The sequence below is a fragment of the Triturus cristatus genome, chromosome 6 (assembly GCF_964204655.1).
Source record: "Triturus cristatus chromosome 6, aTriCri1.1, whole genome shotgun sequence".
Taxonomy (NCBI): domain Eukaryota; kingdom Metazoa; phylum Chordata; class Amphibia; order Caudata; family Salamandridae; genus Triturus; species Triturus cristatus.
This window is the reverse complement of record NC_140589.1, coordinates 1753893803-1753914641: the sequence shown is the minus strand read 5'-3', so window position 1 is coordinate 1753914641 and position 20839 is coordinate 1753893803. Positions and strand designations below refer to the sequence as shown.

Genomic DNA, 20839 nt, shown 5'->3' with positions numbered 1-20839 from the left:
CCTGGTGTCGGTGGGGATCCAGCGGAAGATCTTGCGGAGCATGCGGAGGGTGTTGAAACATGCCGAGGTCACCGAGTTCACCTGTCTGGTCATGGTGAGGGAAGAGTCCAGGATGAAGCCGAGGTTGCGCGTGTGGTCGGTGGGTTGGGGAGTGCTGCCTAGGGCGGGGGGCCACCAGGAGTCATCCCATGCGGTGGGAGTGGGGCCGAGGATGAGGACCTCCATTTTGTCTGTGTTCAGTTCTAGATGGCTGTCTGTCATCCAGTTCGCCACTTCCTTCATTCCTTCATGTAGTCTGGTCCTAGCTGATGTGGGGTTGTTAGTGAGGGATAAGATGAGCTGGGTGTCGTCGGCGTATGATATAAGGTTGAGTCCGTGTTTGCGTCCGATGTTCGCCAGGGGGGTCATGTAGACGTTGAAGAGAGTGGGGCTGAGGGAGGATCCTTGAGGTACGCCGCAGATGATCTCCGTGGCTGTGGATCTGAAGGGGGGAAGGCGGACTCTCTGAGTCCTTCCGGAGAGGAAGGAGACGATCCATTCCAGGGCCTTGCTTCTGATGCCGGCTTTGCTGAGGCGGCGTATCAGGGTGCGGTGGCAGACCGTGTCGAAGGCTGCAGAGAGGTCCAGGAGTATGAGGGCCACGGTCTCTCCCTTGTCGGTCAGGGCTCTGATGTCGTCCGTTGCTGCGATCAGGGCGGTTTCGGTGCTGTGGTTGGCCCTGAAACCGAACTGTGTGGGGTCGAGAGAGTCGTTGGTTTCCAGGGCGTTGGTGAGTTGAGCGTTGACGATTTTCTCAATCACTTTGGCGGGGAACGGCAGGAGAGAGATGGGCCGGAAGTTTTTGAGTTCGGTGGGGTCTGCTGTAGGTTTCTTTAAGAGGGCGTTGAGCTCTGCGTGTTTCCAGCTCTCCGGGAAGGTGGCGGCGGTGAGGGAGGTGTTGATGACGTCTCGGAGGTGCGGTGCGATGATGTCGTCGGCCTTGTTGTAGATGTGGTGTGGGCAGGGGTCCGATGGGGATCCGGAGTGGATCGAGTTCATTATGTGGGTGGTCTCCTCAGTGGTGGTAGGGTTCCAGGTGAGGATGGTGGTGGTGTCGGTGGCGGGTTCTGGAGGGGGGCTTGTGTCGGCAGTCGGGAAGCTGTTGTATATGTCGGTGATCTTGTGGTGGAAGAAGGTTGCGAGGGAGTCGCAGAGGTCCTGTGAGGGAGGGATGGAGTTGTTTTCTGCTTCCGGGTTGGAGAGCTCTTTGACGATGCCAAATAGTTCCTTGCTGTTGTGGGCGTTGTTGTCAAGTCTGTTCCGGTAGGCTGTTTTTCGTGCGGCACGGAGGTGTTGGTGGTGTTGGCGGGTGGCGTCCTTGAGAGCTGACATGTTCTCTTCGGTCTGGTTAAGGCGCCACGTCTTCTCGCGGGCGCGGCATTCTTTCTTGGAGTTCTTGAGGTCGGGGGTGAACCAGGAGTTTTTCTAGTGGTTGTTGGTGCTGGCTTGAGTCTTCAGGGGGGCCAGGAGGTTGGCGCAGTCGGAGATCCAGTTTGTGAGGTTGTTGGCGGCTACGTTGGGGTCGGTGGTGCTGGTGGGTTGGTTCTGGGAGAGGGTTGATGCGAGCTGTTCCGTGGTGATACGATTCCAGTGTCTTCTTGGTGGTTGCTGGGTGTGGTGGGGCACGGTGGTCTTCTTGAAGATGAAGTGGACGCAGCTGTGGTCCGACCAGGTGAGTTCGGTGGTGTGGCTGAAGGTGATGTGTTTGCTGGAGGAGAAGATGGGGTCGAGCGTGTGTCCGGCGTCGTGGGTGGGGGTGTTGACTAGCTGATTCAGTCCCAGGTTGGCGAGGTTGTCCAGTAAGGCGGTGGTGTTGTTGTCGGTGAGGTTCTCCAGGTGAAAGTTGAGGTCTCCTAGGAGGATGTAGTCGGTGGATGAGAGTGCGTGAGGGTTGACGAAGTCTGCGATGTCTTCGCTGAACTTGGTGCGAGGTCCTGGTGGTCTGTACATGAGGGTGCCTCTGAGGGTGGTTTTGGGGTCGCTGTGGATCATGAAGTGGAGGTGTTCGGCGTCGGGGAGTGAGTTGTCGGTGTCGGTCGAGATGCGGATGGAGTTTTTGTGTGCGATGGCGATGCCTCCTCCGATGCGGTTGGTGCGGTCTTTCCGGATGATTTTGTAGCCGTCGGGGATGGCTATGGCGATGTCGGGTGCCGAGGAGGGGTTCATCCAGGTCTCGTGAGGAAGGCGATGTCCGGGTTCGTAGAGTTGATGAGGTTCCACAGTTCGATGGCGTGCCTGTGGATGGATCGGGTGTTGACCAGGATGCAGTGGAGGTTGTTTCCGGGGGAGTAGTTCTTGGCGGGAGCGGAGTGGGTTCGGAGGCAGGTGAAGCGGCAGTTGCTGCAGGTGAAGGGTCCGTGGGTGCGTTTCGGGGTGGCGCAGTAGCAGCCCGGCGTGAGGCCGGGGTTGAGGTTGGCGAGGAAGGCGGAGTCGTAGGTCAGGCGGGGGCGCGGGGGCCAGAGGTTCGGGTGCTGGGCGCGGTCCAGGCGCGGACGGGCGCAGACGGGCTTGCCTTAGGCGCGCCTTCGGCGCGCCAGCGGCGCGCCCGCTGCGCGGCCTCGCAGCGGCCGCCATATAAGGGGTAGCCGGGGAGGCGGGGACAGCTGGGAGGCGGGAGGAGGGCGGGTAGGGGGGAAAAACAGCGGGAAAAGCGGCGAAGGGCCTCGGGGAGGCGAGGAGGCCCGAAAAAGCGGAAAAGTACCTAGAAGGGGTACAAAAGCCGGAAAAGCGAGAAAAAACGACAAAAAGCGGCGGAAGGACGGGGGGGGGAAGGCGGGGGCACGAGGGGCAGCAGGCACTCAGGGATACAAAAAGCAAGGGGAGCGCGATCACAACGGGGAAAGCAAGCACTCAGGGATACAGAAGGCAAGGGGAGCGCGATCACACGGGGAAAGCAGGCACTCTGGGATACAAAAAAGCAATAGGGGACGCGATCATACACAGGGTAAAAAGGCAGACACTGTGAGGGACAGTCGGCACAACAACAGAGCAGAAGGCAGGCACAGAGGATCTGGTGGCGCCGCGAGGGCAGGGGAGCGACCTACCCTGGGGTCAAAGGTCGCTACCACTGCCTCGCAGCGGCCGCCATATAAGGGGTAGCCGGGGAGGCGGGGACAGCTGGGAGGCGGGCGGGTTGGGGGGAAAAAGAGTGGGAAAAGCGGCGAGGGCCTCGGGGAGGCGAGGAGGCCTGAAAAAGCGGAAAAGTACCTAGAAGGGGTACAAAAGCCGGAAAAGCGAGAAAAAACGACAAAAAGCGGTGGAAGGATGGGGGGGACGGCGGGGGCACGAGGGGCAGCAGGCACTCAGGGATACAAAAAGCAAGGGGAGCGCGATCACAACGGGGAATGCAGGCACTCAGGGATACAGAAGGCAAGGGGAGCGCAATCACACGGGGAAAGCAGGCACTCTGGGATACAAAAAAGCAAAAGGGGATGCGATCATACACAGGGGAAAAAGGCAGACACTCTGGGGGACAGTCGGCACAACAACAGAGCAGAAGGCAGGCACAGAGGATCTGGTGGCGCCGCGAGGGCAGGGGAGCGACCTACCCTGGGGTCAAAGGTCGCTCCCAGGCCAAACAAATCAAGAGTGCTGCTTCAGCGACCTTACCAAACAGGAGTCTCCAACTACCACCTGCCGATCTCTTGGTCAACCCAATGGTCACTTTAAAATTACGCTAACGAAAACCCCAGTCGAGACCGGCCACCACCTGGAGGGTCAAATCGGGAAAACCGGAAAAGTCACATCGGCCTGCAAAGATAAAGGTCTCCTCGAGCAGTGCTCTTCCTCAGTAATATTTAGACCCTCTGTCAAGACCACTCCTTAGGACGGCCGCGTCTCCGATGGGGCCCACGTGTCGAGCACCAATTGTGGAAATGTGCCTAAAAGTGGGCACATTGGTGCAGGCTCACCCTCTTGTCCACGGGTCCAGAGACCAACAAAATAGAGATCGGCACTGGAATTGGAATAAATAACAAGTTTATTAATCACTCATGAGTGGGACCACATCCACACAACACTCTCAAATGCTGCAGGTGGTAGTACACTGAATTCACAAACTGTCGTCCCTTTTATACCGGTTTTCTGCAATGTAAGCATGTGAACAGAAATAGGAAGAACAAGTTTTAGAAATAGTTATCAGCAAACAAGGGCAGATGAATAACTACGTGGTCAGCAAAGTGGGAGGGGGAGCAGGAATGCTTATGGCAGCAGTAAATGGTCGATAGTTAACATTTGAGACTAAGTGCACTGGCAGCTACAAACCCTCAGCATGTACATTGCTTTTAGCTGAGTCAGGAAGTCAACTAAAATAGATAACGCAAGCAAAGTGAAAATACGAGCAGCAGAGGACAGGAGAATTATGAAGGAAACGAAATGGACACCACAGCCAAAATGGCTGCCGCTTATACTAAGTAAAATATTACACATTTCCACTGCGCCACCCACCAAAGTAGCCTTTTAAACCTGTCTCAGGCCTCTGCCATTGCAGGTCCTCATGCTACAGCGGACTCCTGGATATATCATTAAACTTGGCACTAAGCTCGCAAACTCCTTATGTACGGCGCACCAGTATAGATCCAATGGCCAACCAGGAGTAACACCCAATCCCAATCCTTCAAAAATTCATGGGTGTCATTATGTATTAATCACGGTGTAGTCATCACCATCGTATGAATAACGGACCCAAGCTTAAAATAATTCAAGTGAATCCCGTAGGCAAACAGTCATTGCCGGCAGTCGGTATCAGGCTGTCCTAGCGTCATCATAAAAGTTTGCTCATCTTGCCAAAATAAACGTTGGTGATGACTACATGGTGATTAATATATAACGACAACACTGAATTTATTTGTAAAAATATGATCTCGGATCAGAAAGATTGTAACCAGGAAAATATACAAATTTACTTTTTTGAGTTTGTGAGCTACCCTAGAATGGTGTTGGGCAATGTTCCCATTGAGTGTAATTAAAAAAGGGTCTGTGAGCGTTTGTTTTATGTAAAAAATTGATGGCCATAATGTTGGTAACAGAATAAATCAGCATAATTGGCCAAATTTAAATGCAAATCTTCAGTATCAAAAGCAGTGTAATATTTTAAGTCTGAAAACAGCGTTCAAATCCCAGTCATCGGAGTGTATACCAGGCATTATAACGTCACCTCGAAACTCGAAACACGTATGGAATTTGTAAAGTTTCAGTCGGACCACAGATTTCGAATTGGTACTTTATCCCATACGATACCATCAAAAATAGGGAATGCTGAAATGTTAACCAGGGATTGATCCCTTTTCATTTTGCGGGACGAAGTGTGAGGTGCACGAACACCGTCCACTGAATGTACAGCAGAACATTCAGGTAAGTAATGGCCATTTTGTTAGGAGAAAAAAAACTGTCACAAAATCAATCAACATAAAGAGGAACACCATCGTAAGCACCATCCATATGTATGTCCAAGGGGGAACAAAGTAAATTATTTTAAACCAAGAGATGAAAACGCAAATCCGTGTTGGGGGCTCTGCCTCAGATGACGATGTATCAGAAGAAAAGTTATCTCGGTCCATATAATAACCACTTGAACCTAGACTAAATAATGGGCGTTGTTCCGCATTGGAATGTGGAAAAGTTGCCCGTTCAGGAATATCAACTTCAACGTCAAGCGGTGAAGATTCATATTCACTTGCCACAGTGTTAGATGACGAAGGTAAAGCAGGCAACAAGCCAATGGAAGACTCCATCTCCCCTTCAGGTTGTAGAGCAGTGGCAAGGTAGAGAGCAGTCATTGGATGCATTGAAACATCCCGTTGAGGAATGTTGGTAGGGTATCGGCCCTATGGTGTAACTTGATATGTTCAATGGAAATAAATAGATTCAACGCAGGCAGAATCACAGTACAAGTACCCTTCAATTCAAGAACTGGTACTGGTGCAGGGTATGAAGGACCAAACTCTTTCTTGTTCTCCACTTTTTGGTGGACCATATCTCCAACTTTAAGAATCCTGCCAGTAACAGGAATCAGCACAGCTGCATCCGTAGAAAAGGGCAAATGGCCTTTTGATTGTGTATCACGATCCTTTGTAGTTCCTGTAACATAGCACAATGGTCATCAACGTCAAATGTTGCGCCCGCCGCCACAACGTCTAAACCATCAAAGTCAGGCATAAACATTTTAATGCCAAAGAGCATTTCGTGTGGGGTCTGCCCACCCAGAAATCTTCTAGGGAGATTATTAAGTGCACGTTGGACTCCGTAAAGATGAGTCCGCCAACCCCTACCAGTACCTAATACTCTAGCTGCTAAAGATTGCTTTAAGTCACGGTTCATCCGCTCCACAACAAAAATTGCCCTCAGGCCGATATGGAGACAAGAATTGCACTTGCACCCCCAGAGACTTCATCGCATGACTGTAAGGCTTAGAGGCAAAAGCCGGACCTTGGTCAGAATGGAAGGTGCCACAGGCAAATGTCCCTACAAAGACACAAAAAACCTTTAAGAACAGTTCGAGCGTCAGCACTACGGTGTAGCCAAACCCGACGGAATCTCATGCAAGAATCCACTGTAACCAACATATATTTAAAAGCAGTATCAGAAGTTAAAGGACCGCCGTGATCAAGATAAATGCAGCCAAATGGCTGATTTGAAATGAAAAGTTGAGTATGCGGTGGGTGTGAAACAGTAGAAGGTTTTTACTTATTGACAAATGGCACAAGAATGAACATATTTATGCATCTTCTGGTATAAACAACTCCACCAAAAACGTTACTGCAAAAGGGAAATTGTCACAGTTACTCCTGCATGTGCAGAAGCCACGCCTTAATGCGCGGCAATTATCAAAGAAATTGTGCGGCACTCGTTTGGAATCAGACGATCCCCAACGAATGGTATAGTTGCAAATAGAATTTGATCAGAAGTCAAGTGGTATGTGTAACATGAAGGAAAACCTTGGGGATACTCTGTTCCCTCCTTAGTCGCAGCTATAGCCGCCAGAATATCATCATCAATTTTAATCATAGACCTAGTAACTGCTGCTACAGAACAAGTGGCAACTGCAGATTTGGTTGCCTCATCAACCAAAGAATTTCCTACAGTGTGTGCTCCCACATGCTGATGTCCTAGTTTATGAATGACATGTGTGAGTGGCAAACGTTCCTTAAGAGCGGCCACTCGGACCCAAAGCATTTTGTGCTTGATTGCGCTAACCTTTGAATCACGAAAATCAGTTAGTGTCCAAAAGAACAAGTTGTCATTAAAGGACTGTACACAGTGAAAAGGAATTGCACACTATCAGCGTAGGAGTGTCAGGCTCCGCAAATTCAAGAACCAAAACCAGAGCACGTAACTCAGCCAATTGTGCCGTACAATCCCCAAGGGATTGTATGTGTACCAAAGAGGATTTAAAATCCCCATCGACTATCGTGCCTGCCACAATAGCGCAGGCTGCAGAATAAGCATGATTAGAACCAATGGCAGACTGTGTAGAACCATCAGTGTAGATAATGCATTTATACTGATCAAGAGGAAGCAATGACAATGGAGGAGGATGAACATGTTCATATTATAAAAACTCCTCCGTTTGCAAACAAGGATCAAAAATAAATTTGACATCAGATGACGTCAATGAACTAGCCTATTGTAACCAAAGGGGATTTAAAGCTTTGCCATTGGGAACACTCGCCTTCGTGACATCTTCTAAAGCAGGTACTGGTGAAACCATGAAAATGCGTTTTCCCTGGGCCAGAATAGTGTTCCTTAAGAATCGCCATCTGCATAGCCATCAAGATTTTTTCTGTAGAAGAAAAACGCATCTCAGCAGGAGTATACAAATGCGATTTATAAGCAGTGGGGACCATGTCCCCTTCATTGAACGTCACCTAGGTAAAACCTACCACGCCTGGTACAATCTGGATGCCAAAATTTGTAGTATTGTCCCTTGTTAACAAGAACTGGGTCACAAGCAGATCAGACTGCAAAGACTGAAGAATAGCTGTATGTTCCGGAATCCCATTGGAAGCTAAAAACGAGGGTTGTACCAATGCGTAAAGCGGTTTGATATGCTGGGCATAATCAGGAATGTAAGTCCTCCCGAAATTGTGAAAGACTGCAATTTATATTTGTTTAGGTCCTAAATATAATTGAATTCCAACAGGAAGAATTGGGTGCATGCCACCCATTGTCGAAAAGTCCCGCATGCCCTCGTGAGCCCAGCTGCGTTGACAGATCACCGCAACATCCTGGTCACCGAGAAAGGACGAGCTGTGTCACCTGAAAGACCTGAGGAAGTCTTCCCGGACCATACGATCCCTGGTACATCTAGATATCTGCTTTGATACAGGAAGAAAGACATTTCATCGCAGAATGAGACTGTTTGAGCCACTGTCCTGGGTGGTTAAAGACTGACTATAAAGGGGGTAGCCTATTAGTGAATACTCGTCTCAACGTTAGTGAAGAAACCAATGCCTGCCCAGGACCATCTGTTTTGTTGTTTACCAACGAAATGAACATGCCGGAGGAGAAGAAATCGAACGCTGCAAAAGTCTGTAGTAAAATTATGATGTTCGCTATTGGACTAACTTTGACTATTGTCATCATTGCTGTAATAATGTGGGTTGTAGAGGAAGTAGCTCCGGCTCGAAACTTATAGACTGCTACTACTCCTGTCTCCACCGAACATTATTATTTTACTCTTCCTTATCATGAAAAGAAGCACCGAATGTCGTATCTCTATAACACTTTCATACAAATGTTGCATCATACTCATAATGCTACGAACATTACCCACTGCTGGGTATGTGGAATGATGCCAGCTCATCAGAAGAAGGGAGGAACACTTTTCATTCCCTTGCCATTCTCGCATAATGGCTCCTGTAGAGCCTGGTTTGCACTGCTGTGGGCCTCTGAAATTGCTAATATTACTCTAGCTGATGTAGGAGGACTTAATGCAAAACTTAATAAAGTTTGTTACCTTGATGAGGAAGGGGACCCACAAGCCAAAGGAACTGTATGGGAAATGGAGGAGTATCGCAAAGGAAATTCCTCCACAGGTTATGTTTTCCCCAACACTCGAACGGCCAAGGGTAATGGGCCTTTTGCTATCGCTGTTACTAGAACCCAAGCAAATCTTTGTGTGAGCAGTTTAGGTAGTATCCTAGTGGGGAAAAGTGACTGTACCACAGTATTGAACATTACTGGAATGAACAATAGCAGTTTTCTATCCTCACACAACACTTATTTCATTTGTGGGAGTAAAGGCTACTATCATCTACCAATCGGATGGTCTGCAACATGTTATGTATCCTTCTTGCTTCCTCCTGTGTTCCTAGCACCTGCATCTTATCATAAAGATAAAAAACTGTTTAATGACATTTCCTTGAACCGATTCAAAAGAACTCTAAATAATGATGAAGTGGATCAAACTGACACTGCATTACAGCAATATGTTGACTTTAATTTGGGACTCTTTTTCATAGTTGGTGCAGCTTTAAATAGTAGGAAAATCAGAAGCTTAACCCGTGTAATATAGGCTGTGACTAATCAGAAAGCAATGGCATTTGGAAATATTACAGAGGAACTCCAAATTACGAGAATTGTGACTTTACAAAACAGAATGGTGCTAGACGTTATCTAGCTGATCGTGGTGGAGCATGTTGCATTATCGTTAGTGGTTGTTGTGTACTTATCCCTGACCATGCCCCTTCTGTTTTTGATGCCATTTCCAAAATGCATAAAATAGCCACTGAGATACATCAAGATTCAGGAACATGGACTTGGGCTGGATAGTTCTGGAGCGTATTTTCTGTATGGGGTGTGAAAATATTATCGGCCTTGTTCATAATTATTGCAATTCTCTTCTATTGTTGTTTATGTATCCAATGCGGGCCAATACTTTGTTCCCTTTGTATTTCCACTTGTACTACTTGTCTACCATCTAAAACGAATGTCCAAAATGTAAATGCCAGTTTAGCAATAGACCGAGAAGTCAGCGATATGATGCTAATTGATATACATGATGTTTATCGTACCCCTTTTAAAGCATAAGAAAATGTCTTAGCTTTTGCTAAAAGGGTCGTCTGTGGAAATGTGTGATATTTTACTTACCGTAAGCGGCAGCCATTTTGACTGTGGTGTCCATTTAGTTTCCTTCGTATTTCTCCTGTCCCCTGCTGCTCGTCTTTTCACTCTGCTTGTGTTATCTATTTTAGTTGACTTCCTGACTCAGCTAAAAGCAATGTACGTGCTAAGGGTTTATAGCTGCCCATGCACCTGGTCTAAGATGTTAACTGTCGACCATTTACTGATGCCCTAAGCATTCCTGCTCCCCCTCCCAGTTTGCTGTAGTTATTCATCTGCCCTTGTTTGCTGATAACTATTTCTAAAACTTGTTCTTCCTATTTCTGTTCACATGCTTACACTGCAGAAAACAGGTATAAAAGGGACGACGATTTGTGAATTCAGTGTACTACCTCCTGCAGCACCTGAGAGTGTTGTGTGGATGTGGTCTCACTCATGAGTGATTAATAAACTTGTTATTTATTCCAACTCCAGTGCCGATCTCTATTTTGTTGGTCTCTGGACCCATGGACAAGAGGGTGACTCTGCACCAGTGTGCCCACTTTTAGGCACATTTCCACAGCGCAATCAGCGCTGCAAGCCCACCAGTAACATTGAATTTACTGGCCCAGGGTATCTGAGATACCACTTTACAAGGGACTGACAGGTAAATTAAATATGCCAAACAGGTGAAGACCAATCTTACCATGTTTACCACAGAGAGCACACGCACTTTACACTAGACAGCAGTGCTAAAGTGCCCAGAGTCCTAGGACCACCAACACCATGTCAGAAAGAAGATTAGGAGGAAGGCAAAAAAGTTCAGGGATGACCCTGCAAAAAGCGCCAAGTCCAACAGCGGCTGTATATTTTTTCCGGGGGCATGGAGGGCACTTCCCTCACTACGGGATGGAGCTCTACTTAATACAGATAAAGGAGGTTTTGGACAAAATATCAGATGTATTCGAAGGTACCCCAGAGCTTCCTAAGTAGGGGGGTCAGAAAAGTCTTAATTACTATTTCTGAGTGGCGTCTGGTAGCTAGTTTTTTACATGTTTACAGTTTACTTTATGGTTGGTAGCAAGTTAATCCGGGAGCAGGCAATAAGGTGAAGTAGGAGATACTTAGTTAGGTAGCTCTTTAGAGAAGTAGAGAAGAGGTTACACGTCGAAATTTCAACAGTTAATGACCGAATTTTTTTTAATGGTTGCAAAGAAAGGAGAAACTTAGGGAAACCTTAGAGGTGGGGAGGAGGATATGTGGGTGAATTAATGGATAGTGAGGCATAGTTTTGTAAGGCAAAGGCCAAGATTTAATGTTTTTTTGAGGTGCACCTGTTTTCAATAAAGAGGAATTTTTCACACATTAGGAGACTATGGGTGGTCTGTGCTGCTCCTTTGCGACCCAAAGGACCTGATTTAGTGTCTCGAAGATAGTATACTTTGTTGCAAATGTGACAGATTTCTTGTCCACTGTTTTACAAGTGTCATTGAATATAATGCACTTTTAATACGTTTGTGACAAAGTATCCCTCTCCCAAACTCTAAATCTGGCCTATGGTTCCTGATTTAGAAGTGCGTCATAACAGGCAGTGTTAACAGAGAGTCTGCCACGAAACAGAAGATCCTAACATTTTCACCACCATTGTGGGATTAAATAATTTAAAAAAGACAAATCTAATTGTTTTACAAAGAATTTTCAGAAATCGCTTTCTTTTTTATATAATTACTTACTTTTACATTTACATGAAAACGTGGCCATTTGCAGCAGTCTGAGACATTAGGGTGAAAATTATTTTGTTTTACTTTTCTTCTTTTTCGAGAATCTAAATACTTCATAAAACAATTAATGTTGTATTCATTAATTAATGCCATGGTGGTGGTGAAACTAAGTTCACCAGCCCATGTTGTCACCGTGTTTGAAAGACATCATCTGTTCCGCGGCAGCCTGCCCCTGACAGCGCGTGCTGTCAGGGCCGGCTATAGCGTTGTTGGCGCCCGGTGCGACAATCTATTCTGGCCCCCCCATGACCTCCTCTTCCTCGGATTACCTCACAACCTCCAGCAAATGTGCCCCACATCCCCACATAGCCTGTCTCTCACATACATTTAATTTGCTTTAAAGCGCTGGTATAGACTGGCTTTACTAATCCACTCAGCTATCCACATAAAATACAGATCTGTTCTTTACTGCAGGCATATTAACCCTCTGTGCTATTTTATGGTACTCAAAACTGCCACTAGACAAAACTCCATCTCTTTCTCTAGCAGGAACATTAATCACAAGAGTTATCTTGACATTTTTCTTGCTGCCTGAAAGATGGACACACAAGGAACTCTGGACCAGGTGCTTTTAAATCTTAAGTATTTGCAAAACACAGCGCCCTTCAAGTCAGCCCCCAGTGCAGCCGCACCAGTCGCACTGCCCTAAAGCAGGCCTGTTGTGTCCTGGGGCTTCCGCGGTGGTACAGTCGGGCCCAGGACAGCCCGGTGAGCGGGACTAGGGGCAGAGGCCTTAATAATTCAAAGAAGCCAATATGAGGGTTCTTGCTGGCCTCGCCGTCGTAGCCCTAGTGGCATACGTACGCACGACCCACTTTTATTATTTTAAGGTCACATGACCTTTACGCTACGCGCCTGTTTCATCACAGGCGCAACATTACATTCCTCCCAATCAAACATCAAAGCAACAATACTGCAAAACTCTCTGGGTTGGCTCCCAGCTCGGCATAAGAACAACAAGAGAATGTTCAGCAAAAATAAAATGAAACAATCTTACGTGAGGTAGTCTTTCAAACGACAGGAAGGCTCAGGATTGCCCCTCAGAAATTTATTGTGACATACCACGGCCTTGGGAGTCCCCGGTCCCGCCATCCAGCAGATCGTCAGGGATCAAAGTTCCTTGAGAATGGCGGTTGTTGTCCAACGCTATGCCAGCAGTTCCTCGGTGTGGAGTTGACGCAGGGCTCTCAGGTACTCCGGCATCCTCCATGACCGGCCCCGTCTCTTCTCCACTTGGCCTGGCATCTTCCACTGGCCTGGTGTTGAGGCTATTTTCCACTCGGGTAGGTGACAGCCCGGACCTTTTGGGTGGTATTTCTTGAAGTGCGACACATTTCTTGTTATTCTCAATCTCCCTCAAGTGGCAACGACGCAGGTTCCCCTAACGGACACCACTGTCCATGATTCTTTTTCAAAAGTCAGACGAAATTTGCCACTGGTGACCCGCTTCTTGAGTAGCACGGCATCCCCTCTTTGGATGTGTGGCACTGTGGCTCTCCGCCGGAGGCTGACGTGAGCATGTGCTTTCCGGCACCGGGCATCAATTAGGCTGTCCTTGGGGGTTTCCGGCTGCCACTCAGGGTGATAAGGAATTGAATCGCTGACCACTCGCCCCATTAGAAGGTGAGCCGGGGCTATGCCAGTTGTGGTGTGTGGCGTTTGACGGTAGCTCCGGAAAAAAGTGAATATGGCCAGCTCCAGGGACTGGGCCTTATCATGCGCAATCCGGATTACTTTATAGAGTGTCCGCATGAATCTTTCCGCCTCCCCATTCACCTGGGGCCACCGAGGGGTGATTCTGCGATGGTGAATGCCTAGAGCTTGCAAGTATGAGGCAAATTCTTGGCTTTGGAATACAGATCCATTATCCGTTCTCAGTTCTTGCATGAGTCCATGGGCGGCTATGATTTTGTCGAGTTTTGGTATGACCTCAGTGGAACTGGGCACAGATATTATTTAAACTTCGGGGTATTTGGAGTGGTCATCAATGGCCACGAGAGTATGGCGACCATCAGGAAGACTACCGAAGTCTAAGCTCACTCGTGACCATGGGGCTCTCGGTCTGGGTTCCACAATGACGGGAGCAGGTTGGGGTGCCTCCCCGGTTACTTGGCAGGCCGGACAGACCCGGACCGTGGCCTCTACGAGTTCGTCCATCAGCGGGAACCAAACCTTAGTGCAAAGCCACGACTTTGTTTTGACCATACCTTGATGCCCGATGTGTGCAAGGTCCACCACTCGTTGGGTTAGAGATGTCGGAATCACCAGCCGATGTCCCCTCAACAAACACCCCGTGTCATCTTCAGTAAGCTCATCTCTGACATGATGCAGGCTGTCCATAATCCGTTGCGCATTGACCATCAGACTTCTCCATTCCTCCTTGGCCCGGTGCCAGTTACCATTCTGTAGGGCTGTCTTGGCCCGTTGCAGACATTCGTCTTGGCCCGTTGCTTCCCGTAGACTCTCCATGGAGATTGGTATGGGGCAGGACCGAGCGGTGACGCACCGGACGTACTCTTCTGTGTCAGCCGCATCTTCCATCTCCTGATCGGTGGCAGCCCGGGGATGTCGGGACAGGTAGTCAGCCAGATTCCGAGAACCAGGCTGGTACTCTACTTTGCAGTTGTAGTTCTGGAGCTGTAGCATCCACTTCTCGATCCGTGGCGGTGGTTTGGTCGATGTTCCTAAGAAGAGAGCTACAAGCGGCTTATGGTCCGTTGCTACTACGAATGGTTTCCCGTAGACATATAGGTGAAAATGGCGGCACCCCCAGTGAATGGCGATGGCTTCCTTTTCGATTTAGGAGTATATTTGTTCCGTTTCGGTGAGGGATCGGCTGGCGAACACCACGGGGCCCAATCTTCATTCGGGTTCCTTCTTTGCAGCAGCACCACCCCTAATCCTACAGGGCCAGCATCCACCGTGACTAGTGTCAGCTTCCTGGGATCGAAGAAGGCCAGCGTGGTGGCTTCCAAAAGAGCCTCCTTGATTTTCTCGAATGCCTGGGCAGGGCCCCACTTCCAGGTGGTGGATTCTTTGGTGAGTTCCCTCAGCGGTAGGGTTAGGTTGGCCAGATCCCGAATGAACCTCCCGCAGTAGTTCACCATACCGAGGAAGCTGCGGACCTCGGTGATGTTGGTGGGGGCAACGGCCTCTTTTATGTCACAAACTTTTTCTGGGTCGGGATTGACCCCCTCCGTGGAGAATGTGTAGCCAAAAAATTGTAGCTTCTGGCGTAGGAACTCACATTTTTCTCGGTGAAGGGTGAGGCCAGCATCCCGCAAGCGGCGTAGTACTCGAAGGAGGCGTTCGTTGTGTTCTTGGATGGTTTTGGCGTGTATCATAATGTCATCACTGACATTGATGACACCGGGGATGTCCGCAATCAACTTCTGTAAAATGTTCTGGAAAACTTCTGCGGCGCTGGATACCCCAAAACTCAACCTTGTGTACCTCCAGAGGCCCACGTGTGTTGAGAATGTGGTGATATTGTGGGACTCCTCATCTAACACCAGCTGATGGTATCCAGACCTCAGATCCAACTTGGAGAACCAGCAGGCTCCTGCCATTTCCCCGATTAGGTCATCTATCATGGGGGTGATGTGACGTTCCCGCTTGAGCGCCACGTTGGGCAGCCTCTTATCAACACAGATCCTCACCGCGCCCGGCTGTTTGGGCTTCCGAGTGACAACGATCGGGGACACCCATGGGGTGGGACCGGACACTTTCTCAATTATCCCGGCGGCTTCTAATTTCTTGAGTTCCTCCTCGACCAGAGGCCGCAAGTGGAATGCTATTTGCCGATTGCGTAATGCGACAGGCTGGACAGTTTGATCAATGTGGAGGTGGATCTCTTTTCCTCTGAATCTCCCGATCCCCTGGAATACTTCCGTGAATTTGGCGAGGAGGTGCTGAAGGGATTCCTGGTGCACCCCGAAGGCGAATGTCACTACTCCCAAGTCCTCGACCGCTCTGCATTCCAGGAGCATCCCCATGCCATCTTCGGTGACATAGACATTGGTAGTGATGGAATGTGTGCCATGTGATATGGTCATTCAGAAGTGGCCTCGTATTCTCAGAGGAGCATCTTGACCATATGCAAATACGGTTATGGTTGAGGGGTGGAGGGCTGGTCTTGGATTCATCGTGCTGTGTAGGGTTGATGCCATGATGTTGATGGTGGCACCTGTATCCTTGACTACGGTGACATCCTGGGATCCCACGCAAATACTGCATTGTGGTAGGCGCCTCCCTTTTCGGGTGGTGGTGCCAATCATGTGGATCTTGTGCACTACCCTCTCTTCCTCCTCATCATCGTCCATGTCGCTGGGTCCTCGGTCCTCTTCCTTGAGGGTGTTCGCCACTTGGCGGGGCTTGCGATACTTCTTTGACCGGCACACTTTTTCAAAGTGATTAAACCGTCCGCACCCCGAGCACCTCTTGCCTTTCGCGGGGCACTCGGCCGCCGGGCGTGATGATCCTCCGCAGTATCCACATGATTTGGATGGTCCCGGGGAGGAAGTTCCTGGTCCTTTCTTGCCCCACCTCTGTGGAGGTTTGGTCGTTACGAAATTTACCGGCTCGGTTTTTACTGGTGCTTGGAGGGCCGCCTCCATGTGCGCCGCTCGCGCTTTCGACAATTCTTTAGTCCGACCCAGGGTTAGTATTTCCATCATGGACTTTCCAGACTCTTCTAGTATACGTTCTCAGAGCTTGGCCGACGCACAGACTTGGATGATCTGCCCCCTAATTTCTTCTGTTTCGTCGCGGAACCCACACGTGGACGCTAGGTTCTTCAGTTGGGCATGATACGTGTCTAGCGATTCTTCGGGGAGCTGACGCGCTTGTCTAAAGATAAACCTTTCGTAGTCTTGATTGGCCATCGGTTCGAAGTGTTCATTGAGGGCATTTATCAGTGTGTGGTGGCTCTTGGGGGTGGCCTCTACTAGCATTTTAACAATGTTGTGGATGTCTTTGCCTCCCAAGTGTATTAGCATTGCACGTTTCTGGTCCTTTTGGACCTTGGTGGCCTCGAAGAAGATACGCAGGCGGTCCACCCAGTCCTTCCATTTGGCCGCTAGCGATGAGGGCGACCCCTCCACTATGAATGGCTCAATGGGTGGTACTGTGGCCATCTTCACTGCCTTGCCTTGCCTTGTGCCCGGGTCCCTCCTGGCCTCTATGCTTCTTTGGGACGTGTGTGTGTGTTGCTCCAGTGCGTGTGGGCTGTCCCCCTCCCTGGGGCTCTCACCACCTGAGGTGTCCGGCGTCACTCACATCACTCTCCCTCCAGGCCTGGAAAACTTGCTGCAGATGAGGTCCTATGCCCCTCCTGTCAGTGGGCCTCTCTTCAGTGCGAAACACTCTGGCCTGCAGTGTTGTGGGCCTGCTTCCTCCCCTTCCTCACACAGCCAGGAACATGGTAGTACTCACTGGGCACTCTGATGCAGCTCCCGCCCTGATGTGTCTCCTGGGGGCAGGAGGCAGGGGCCAGCGTGTGGTCGTAGGCAGCAGGGCCCAGCAGCAGGAAGGCACTTCAGCCAGCAAGGCCAGGACCACGTGGGCGGCGGGTCGATGCGCAGCACGCCTCCCGCCTCGTGTGAAAGCTCTACCAGTCAGCAGCGCCTCCGCACCGATGATCGGGCGCTCAGCTCGGCGCGCCGTTGAGGAGGGCGCCGAGCGCCACGCACTGGGGCACGAGCGCCGCGAGCCGAAGGCAGCGCTCGCGGCCGCCACACCAGCGCACAGTTCGTCGGCGAGGGCAATCCCACGCTCGCCGCCAAAAAGTTGTGTCCTGGGGCTTCCGCGGTGGTACAGTCGGGCCCAGGACAGCCCGTGAGCGGGACTAGGGGCAGAGGCCTTAATAATTCAAAGGAGCCAATATGAGGGTTCTTACTGGCCTCGCCGTCGTAGCCCTAGTGGCGTACGTACGGGCGCGACCCACTTTTATTATTTTAAGGTCATTATGACCTTTACGCTACGCGCCTGTTACGTCACAGGCGCAACATTACACAGGCCCTTCATGCCTTCACAGATATAACTTACCTCAGGTTGCCATCTCAGGTATAACTAACATCTGTCGCTTCACTACATTTCACAATACTCCATGGCTCAATAACAGGTTGATCAATTGTGTTTGGAAACATAGTTATTGCCCGGAAGCGAGCCTCACCTTCAGTCCAACTAGTTTCACAATATGAGCTTGTCATCGGCTGCTGGAACGTCCTCTTTGCTGACACGAATGTAGCAACGGGGACATTTTACACCTCTGACGTGGAATGCGTTATTTGTGCTGCACGATTACGGTGTCTCCCATATTTTTCTTTGTTCGCAGCTAATCCTTTCGCAAGTCAAGACCGGCACAAATATGCTTTTGTCGGTGCACGTGGGTAAAGCCTTGACATTGTGCCAAAATTAGATAAACAAACAGTGATTGAACCACCAATCGCAGTGCGTGGACTCTCCCTGTCTCAATCGGGTGAAAACTACTCGCGAGCGAGCACCTACTGGATCTACACACGCAACTACTCGCGAGCGCGCACCTACACTACACACGCAACTACTCGCGAGCGCGCACCTGCTGGATCTACACACGCGTCTCAGCAGGAAAAGAGCTCCAGACGCACGAAGGAAGTTTCTAGAACGAAATCTGTGCTCCGAGTCTGGACTACCGGCGCTTTAAGAACTCTAATCAACTTGGTGAGTACTGAATCTAATGATGCAATGTTCATACGAGACTTCTAGGAACCCTTTGCTGAGGATAATTGCTGACCCTTTGCGGCCCCAACCTTTGGACATTTTTTGGGAAAGCGTCTCGTGTAATGCACTCGCGATTATATCAATCTACAAAGAGATGTGCCAGGGGAGAACGAGGGAAGGAGTTCCACTCAGAACTGGAATACAGTTTACAGTCTGAGACCACGAGTAATATCTGAGCACTGAGTTAGTAGCAGAATTGGGAATGGGGCTCATCGTGTGCCTTTCAGTATGGGGGAGCGCGTTAAATGGGTAGAATAATAAACGATGTACTTACTTCACCGTGCTGACCTGTTGACTAATGGCGGGACTAGGGCCATATATCGGGATATTTATACGGGTGGTGCGAGGAGGTATACATTTAATTGCAATTAAGATATGTTTTTGAATGTATGATGATACAGAAAATGTCTGCCATCTGCTTTTTTGTGTGAAATGCAGACATCTGTTGTGCTTTGTTTTCACGTCACTGCTCTTGTAGAGATGGCAACCAAATTTTCCTAGAAAGCAACCCTTTTCAGTGTTCAATCCCTCTCTCTCGTGCTCAGACTGTGGAGCAGCCTCTTTCTCTCTCCCCGCCTTTCTTTCTCTTTCGTTTCTTTCTCTATCTGTCGCCAGACGACAGGTCTTCTTTTAACACATCTTAAAACTGTAAGACACACTGGGTGTAAATATTACTGCTAAAGGAAGCTGATTTCACAACAACTGAGACAGTATTTTACATTAACGAAAATCACAAGGAACTCACAGAGGTCTTGTGAGAATAAAAAACATGCAGAGGCGGAGTGAGGAGGACTTGGAGCATTGGATGTAATCAGAGAAGCTAAGAAAGGACAATATATGAAAAACGAAATGTACACTGTAAAGGAAAAGGTTGCCTGTGAAAGAGTTGTAAGTAAGACGAGGTAAAACAACAATAAAGGAGTGAAAACAGAAGGTGGGCACAAGTGTTCTCTATAGGTTTGGAGGCAAACTTATACAGAGAAGAGCAGTAGTTGAAGAGGAACAGGACACGAGTTTGGAGGAGTAATATAAGAGAATAAAAAGGTAGGTTCTGCCAAACCCAGGGTGATCGTTTCTTCATATTTCCGTCCTCTGTTATTTGAAAGCCCTACAATGTTCCTCTTTCCTCCTCACCACGTTCTTTTTTCTCATTCATCTTGCCCATCTACCTTCTTTGCCTCTCTCTACGTCTCCATTATCTGTTTTTTTGCCCTTATGTCTCCTCTTTTACTTCATCTCTTCTCTCCCTCTTCTCCAGTGGCTCGATTTCTCTTTCTGTTATCTCATTAACTCCTGCGTTTCTCACCTCTGTTTCTCTTCCTTGCACTTCACCCTCTTACCCCAGTTTCTCACTTTTCTTTCCCTTCTTCCTGTCCATAGCTTTCCCCTTCTCTCTTTCTCCTCTCTCTGCTTCTTTTCAGTGCCCAGTACATTGCTCTGCCCTCCTGTCCCTCCTTTCCCCTCAGACCTCATGGCCCTCCCCTGTCACTCTATCTCTCGCCCAGAGAAGGACTTGCATATACATCCCTCACTGGGGGAGGTCATCGAGCGTTTTTGTCTGAAAGGCCAAGAAGAATTAAAATGGCAAAGGATGAGATACATGTTAGACAGGGCCTTACACACGATCTGACATGTGAATGATTCTGTCCCAGGCCCAGTAGGAATTTCCATGACCTGGGTCAGTGGAGAGGCCTGTATCACCACCTGCCTCTGCTCTGTGCTGTGGTCAGCGGCGGCTGGCACAGGTAAGTGTGGTGAGGTGGGGAGCAGCGGGGGGGGGGGGGGGGATTTGCAGGTGGAAGTCGACAGACAATAGACTAGGTATTTTTTATTTAATTATACCTATTCCATCAACTGTCGACAACCCCTCCTGACTCTGCCCCGATCCGCTCACCAGGCTCACCTGTGCCGGCCGCCACTGGCCGTAGTTAAGCAGTAGGCAGGCTGAGGGCTGTACCGGACATGTTTTATTTCTATGTCAGTATAAGGAGCACTCCCACATCACCTCCCTCAGTGGATGTTTAGTTCTAGGCGCTGCTTAGTTGTGCTCCTTCTGTGAATAGAAGTGCCATGCATCTGTGTGAGCTGCATTTAGTCTCCAGGCCCAAAACCTTCAGTTTGGCATTCCACAACAATACCCTACCATAACCACAGTCCTGTATATTCACACCTCCTTTTTCACTTATGTTTCTCTCCTTCTGCCCCTAATGTTCCATTTT

General features: G+C 49.2%; 1 protein-coding gene across 1 annotated transcript in view; it reads left to right on the top strand.

Annotated features, from left to right (window-relative positions):
• Nucleotides 1-18333: 18333 nt before the first annotated feature.
• The window catches only part of LOC146821928 (uncharacterized), a 477592-nt gene continuing 475086 nt past the window's right edge, over nt 18334-20839 (top strand). The window contains exon 1 of the mRNA XM_085609939.1: nt 18334-18560. The gene's annotated coding sequence lies outside the window, so the exon portion shown is untranslated. The remainder of the gene's footprint in view (nt 18561-20839) is intronic.